The 6333-nt window shown below is 32.5% G+C and overlaps 1 pseudogene; it reads left to right on the plus strand.

Moving 5' to 3' along the window:
- Positions 1-171: 171 nt before the first annotated feature.
- Positions 172-290, plus strand: LOC112483371 (annotated as a pseudogene).
- Positions 291-6333: the final 6043 nt, after the last annotated feature.

The raw sequence follows: 6333 nt of genomic DNA on the forward strand, positions 1-6333 counted from the left end.
GTTAATTAATTTTTAAAAAAAAGAGGCTAAAGAAAGCCAGGCAGACTTACCCTAGCTGTCCAGAGACTCTATGGATTCACTTCCATCCTACAGAGATGACCATCATCATAAATGAGGCCCCTCACTCTGGGAGAAGGGAGGGGATGACTTAAAAGAAAATTGAAAAATTAAGTCTATGGCCATGCTACCCTGAACAAGCCCGATCCTGTCTGATCTTGGAAGCTAAGCAGGATTGGGCCTGGTTAGTACTTAGATGGGAGACCACCTAGGAAGACCACGTGCTGTAGGCATCAAAAATAATTTAAAAAATAAGGGATTGTAAGCTGACAAGGTCCTTGCAATCTGTGAGGTCAACCAAAGGTTGCTTCACCAGGTAGATAGATAGATAGATAGATAGATAGATAGATAGATAGATAGATAGATAGATAGAAAATTAAATAATAAAATAAAATAAACTATGTACTCAACAAATGATGAGGACAAATAAGTAAGAAACTGAGAAAATTCTCTTTTCTAATTCAGGACATCGTGTGCATTATGATCCACCATAAATTAAATTTAGCTTTGGGGGAAACAATGTCACAATTTGACTTAAAATTACTTTAATGCCAACTTAAATTCCAAGTCCATATCACTCCTCTTCTATACTTTTGTAACTGGTTTGAATCCTCAAATAAGCAAAACAGTCAATGTTAGGGAATTTAGAGAATACTGAGGAGATTTATAAAGGTAGAAGGTTCAGGATCAGAGGTTACATGACTTGGCAAGATTTTATAACTATTATCATAAAATTTAATTTTTCATCTCAGGTTATTTAATTTCTATTGGCTCTTCTACTTGGTTTCTTTGAAAAATCATCATCTGATTATTTGGTTATTGATAATCTCGGATGGTTTAGCCTAAAAGTTTTTTCTTATGTGATTCATATTTTAGTGTTATAGTCAAGAAAACAAGTTCGTTAATGGGAATAATGAAAATACTTATGTTTTAAGAATTATTTCTAAGAATCCAATAATAGCTAAGCCCTCTGGATATTTAATATTACCTTTAAATGTTGCTATTGTCCATTTTTTTTCTTTAGTTGTATGGGATATTTTGAATATCTCTTTAAAAATCTTTAAAGCAGCATAACACACTAATAGGCTTCAGCTCTGAATAAAACAAACCAAATCAGTTCTACAGTAAATAATATTTTTGCTAGTAAATTAACCCCACACAGCCCATATTAATTTTGGCATTGTTTCATATAGTAATGACAGCCAGCCTGCTATGCTATCTATAGCTAATAGAGAAGAGAATAAGACCAGATAATGACAGGGAATTGTCAAAATCTATATGCTATATAGAGAAAAACTGGAGAAAGAGAAACCAATTGAGATTACTTAAGGAAATTTTGTCTGATGCTAAGCATATCACAGACACAAGAGGTATGCAGTTTGTGGTTCACAGCTTTTCTGTTTCAGTGGAATAGGTCGTATCACTTGTCTGCATTTTTAATAGTTCAGTCATGGCAGCAGGCTGTACTGAATACTATAATCTCAGTTGCACTCACAAGCACTACCATTGGAATGAATGAAAGGTTTTTCTAGACTAAAAATAGTGCTTGCATTGATAATGAAACCTAGAGAAGTGGAAAAGGCAAGTCTTTGTGCATTTGCCAATATTTATTTACTCACATTGAAAGCTCTCAAATCAGTGAGACATACATAGTGGTTCAATGTCTCCGTATCAGAACAGTCCTTCCTTCATAGGAAACAGTGCTGATTTTTTTCCAAACATGTACAGATTTTGAAATGTTTCCTAATTTAAATTTTGCAAAAAAACAGATATTATTTCATTTCTGTTATATTTCATACGCATTATATTTTAAAACTTTCTCCCCCTGTGCAAATCTGTTTTTTTTTTCTCATATCTTAATGGTCAGTCTCATGCCCCAACAATTTATTTCTAACACCATTTAGCATCTAAGTATCGATCACATAACTATGGATTCTAAAGAAGAAACTAAATGTTTGTATATTACTTTGCTTTTTTCCCCCACCTCTCCTATTCCCTCTTCCTTTCTAATTCTTACATCAGATCACTACTATAAAACACTATTCCATTTAGAATCCTCTGTTCAAAATGGACAGAGAATATGACTGAATAGAATCTTCCTTCAGATAACGTAAGGTCTACAAAAAACACGAATCTCAATTAGTTATCCCCTCCTAAATTTGTTCTTATCTTTATTTTGCTCAAAGTTAAGCCTGAGAAATCAATGCTACACTCAGAGTCATGTAAGCTCATTATGAATAAAGGCTCAGAAATGATTTATTATAATTTCCAAGCACACTGAAGTCACGTCAGCTACCTATTTGATACCTGGTTACCAGGTTCTGTTAGATTCCCTTGCAGTGGCAAGCAGTGAGTTTTACAATATATGCTGAGTGGCATTTATTACTATAAGAAGATTTTTCCTTCTCTTGAGCTCATAACTTCATTTTCATCTATTGCTCTTTTTCTGTCCTCTAGAATACCATAGAAGATATCCTTCTCTTTTCCAAAGGATGAAATCTAAAAGAGTATGCACAGTCAGTTCTCTGGCAGTGTATTATAATACCTGGTAAAAGAAAATAATCTATCATGTCTAACATTACATGAGGATAATAGTGGTGAGGAGCATGGTTTTCTAAACCTAATTTGTAAAAAGAGGTATGAGTTGTCTAGTTCAATTTTTATTTTCTTAAGAAAAAGAAACTTCCTGTATTGAAAATATATGCATTTATCTGTGTATATTATGCTTTAAAATCCTATCAGTGCTCTCTGCATTTTGAGATTTGCACAACTAGCTATGTTTATATTTGTATTTACATGAATCTTATTATGGAAATAACTTCTAGTTTGAAATTGCATTTACCATACCAGGGCTTTTAGATTTTCTTATTCAAACTTTATCTCGCTTTCTATCTTTTATTTTTACTTTCTTTTTATCTTAACCCAGAAAGTGGCCTACTTTCTTGCTCAATAGATAAGGATTTACATACTGCATGTTTAATAAGAAGGTTTTTAAGCTATTTTATTATTATTATCATGATTTAGTTGACAAGGCTTTGAGTAATATATATTCACCATTAGTTTCCTGTCCCTAGGGAGCTATACTTAAATAATTTGATGAGAGGATACGATTAAAAGACAATACAGTTTATGAGTAAAATGACCATTTATTGATTGTAATTTTTTTACCTACTATATGGAATTTTCTAGCATATTTGCCAGCAATGGGTATAGTACCAGAGGGAGTGCAAATATATGGGCTTATACAGCACAGGGAGATTTCAACCGAAAGATAAACTAAGAAAAAATGCACTTGTAACAGGGCAAAGACTTTCATTATGAACCAATTTAGCTGATCAAAGAAGAGCATGTGTCCTGAAAACAAAGGTACTTAAATCTTCTAGGTATCAGGAAATTCGGGTCATGAAACTATGATTCGAGAGTTCTTAACCCAGTTGTAGCCTCTGTCATCCTTTGTTCTCTAAGCTGACAGTCAAAAATATTTTGTTTTCCTTAAGCCTTTAAAGAAAAATCAAGTATTTTATCCTTTCCATTTAGTATGAGCTCTTTCACCTAATATTTCCAATAAGAAGGAAGCCTAGCAGTTAAACAAAGAGTTAATGTTGAAACAAAAAAAAAAAAAAAAGAAGCAAGATACAGCAAATGTAAATCCTTTTTATAATTGACTATGGAAAAGAGAGTTCATGAAGGTAAACAATGTGAATGAGAAATTATTAAATTTGAAGGGCAATAAAGTCCTCCATATACTTGCAAAGGACAAAGAAATGCAAAGATAATGAACATCTACATTTTTCCAAACACTGTGTTACTCATTTTATTAATCAATTTATCTTATACTCACAAAAATCTCAGGAAGTAGCTTTTAATGTATAAACTAAGGCTTGGTAAAATTAATTGACTAGTTCCAGCTCATACAGAAAAATGGCAGATATGATAGGACCAAGATATGATCTTGTGTCTAATATAGAATCCATACTGAAAGGTCCTTATTCAAATGTAAATATTATTAGTAGGACAAATATCTGACACATATGTAAAAATTCACTGAGAAATGTTTGTGCTCATTGGAAATACGATCAGTTAAGGAGAAAAAAAATATGTGAAGGCTGGTTGCCGAGATAAGAATAGGCCAAGGTGGCAGAATCTTCAGAGGGACTGGCATGGGGCATTAGCATGTAAGAAGCAGCATGACAATTCAAAAATGAGAGACCCCAAAGACAAATTTTATCAACTTCATAATTTTAGGGGGCTGTCCTACTAAGAAAATGTAAGGAATTTACTTTTTATGTTTTTAAAATTATTTTATTATATTTAACATATTTTGAGTATTCAATAGACAAAAGATAACTACTTAATAATTTCTTTCAGAAAAATATCTGTCATGTTATATCAACATAAGGAAGGGTATAGAAATCAAATACTGAATTGCTTAGAGGGCAAGTTTTATTATCCAGTGTAAAATAATTGTTATATTTTCTTTTTCAAAGGAGAGTGATTGATGACTGAAAGCTGTCATCTAGGCAACATATTCCATGTTAAGAATTAAGTCATGAGATTGTAGGTAAAACAGTGTAGATTGGGTTAAAATGGGGAGATATGGAAAATTCTGTCTAATATTTTGTTTCTAACCTCAAAGAATATTCTCTTTCCAAGGGACATTTTGAAAACCCAATTTGTGAGTAGAAATCCAGCAAAAAATTTTAACTTAATAGCTATTGAATTGATAATTAGACATAATACTAAAATGCAATTAATGATTCTTTTTAATTTGAAAGAGTGAAGTAAAATTGTGAAGTGCATCAGGCAACAGCTATGTTTCTTAAAGCAACTGAATTGACTTTAATTGTCAAAGCAGTTAAGAAGTGGCAAGCAGAGCTGTCCCTATCTAATTCAACTGTCATATAAATGGTAAAAATGGAAGGGAAAAAGTCTCAATAATTACAACCGAAACAAAAACTACTTAGCACTGAATTAAGTACTAATCAAAAACACTTGAGATCTATGTCACTAAGGTGAACTTCAGAAAAAAAAAATGGACATATTGGAATCTTGGAACAAAAAGTTAATGGTTATAGAAGAATCATCTTGATTGAGAAAGCTCAAAGATAAGGAAAATAACATCTATATAGTACAGGTAAAAATTTAAGTGAACATAGGTTCTCATTTTTAATTTGGACACAAATACAACCAGACATTCATGGCAAGTCTTCAGAAATTCTAAACAATAGGCAATTCTTCTTACCTTTTATTTGAAGGCATTGATTATTCCAGGAATATGTCCATATTGGGAAAAATCCTATCAATCATGGGCCCTGGGAAGGGTAAAAGACATGAGCTTTCTCAGATATTAAATTGGGACCCAGTCCCAGAAGAAAAGACTAGGTTTCCAAGCAGGGAATTGATTAGACATAAGAAACATGTATGAGTATGGACTCCATGTCTCCCCAGGCTGTTTGCCTTTCAGATTCAAAGTCTAATAGGCAACAAAGGAAACAATGCTAGATTTAACATTTGTAACATGACAGCTTACATTCAGGACTGGGATAATTACTTCATTTCAAGCTATCTCGCAACTCAGTTGTAGGGATGGAGGTTATGATAAAGGGTAACAAGTTAGTTAACTGAAAAACTAGAATGAGTGAAACTTACAGAAGAGGATTATCAGTGAATTCATCTGGGAATGAAAGAGAAAAGATCTGAAAGAAATTGGAGAAAGATATGGGTAGCTATTTATTTCTTTAATCCAAAAATAAAGAATGGGAATTACTCCAAGGACAAAGTCCTATTTGAACGTTTTCTTTTTCAATTAAAAAAATCACTATAAGACATGAAATATCTAAATCTGGTATACTCAGAGTGGTCTCTCCTAACAGATGTCACAATCTACCTGGTGATGCCTTACAAAATTTTAGTTACCATTTATTTTCTCCTCCAAGATACACTTACTAGCTATATATTTGGCACTGGGGTTACGACTATGAAAAAAAAATGACATTTCTGCCCTCTTACGACTTGTGTTCTGTAGTAAGGGACAAAAACAAATAAGCGGTAGATAATATAATATTAGGTAGTAAAATTAAAATAGTTATTTAAGAAGAATAAATAGATGGGGAGAGACAGAAGTTTTTATTATAGGTAAGAGGGTTATGAAATGCCTCTATGAAGAAGTGACAATTAAGCAGAAACTTGAATGCAGCAAAAGCCATTATGACAGCTACGAAAATAATGTTCCATGTAGCAGAAACAGAAATAACAGTGAACTAAGGCCAGAGGATG

This window comes from Pteropus alecto, unplaced genomic scaffold (genome assembly GCF_000325575.1).
Source record: "Pteropus alecto unplaced genomic scaffold, ASM32557v1 scaffold24, whole genome shotgun sequence".
NCBI classification, from domain to species: Eukaryota; Metazoa; Chordata; class Mammalia; order Chiroptera; family Pteropodidae; genus Pteropus; species Pteropus alecto.